This window comes from Penaeus monodon, chromosome 23 (genome assembly GCF_015228065.2).
Source record: "Penaeus monodon isolate SGIC_2016 chromosome 23, NSTDA_Pmon_1, whole genome shotgun sequence".
NCBI classification, from domain to species: domain Eukaryota; kingdom Metazoa; phylum Arthropoda; class Malacostraca; order Decapoda; family Penaeidae; genus Penaeus; species Penaeus monodon.
The window spans coordinates 40,983,212-40,983,674 of NC_051408.1; the positions used below are offsets into that span (position 1 = coordinate 40,983,212).

General features: G+C 45.4%; 1 protein-coding gene across 1 annotated transcript in view; it reads right to left on the minus strand.

Moving 5' to 3' along the window:
- Positions 1-463, minus strand: part of LOC119588306 (RING finger protein nhl-1-like) — a gene marked incomplete in the record, with an annotated part of 50,140 nt that overhangs the window by 1,040 nt on the left and 48,637 nt on the right. The window contains 1 exon segment of the mRNA XM_037936999.1: positions 1-463.

The window sequence follows — 463 nt, forward strand, 5'->3', positions numbered from 1 at the left end:
TCTTTCAGCGTTGTTGACTCCATATATTCATAAAAACTGCACTTATGCAAATGTACAAACAGATTATAGTAAATTCTAATGTACACAACACTACACACAGACGCACTGTAACCTAGCGATCACAATATATAGCAGGCAAACAACATGGGGCCGAGCGGGAGTTACTGGCGCAGAGCTGGAACTACCTTGCTCACCTTCATCGTAAATGGGGCATTATCATATACGTATAATATATAATGGCATTTGGAATGAGATGCTATGATCGTTCCCAAGCTGTGAGGCAGATCCCGACCCTGGCCCCAAGCTCGTTAACCGCTGCGCACCCTGAAAATGGTTCTCGATGCGTTCGACTTGGCTGCCAAATTTGCTCTCCTGTGGGAGGTTCTGGCGGATTTGAAGCGAAAATCCGCTCAACCTGATTCACTCGAGCGGGAATTTGACCAAAATGGCAAGTTTGTTTAAC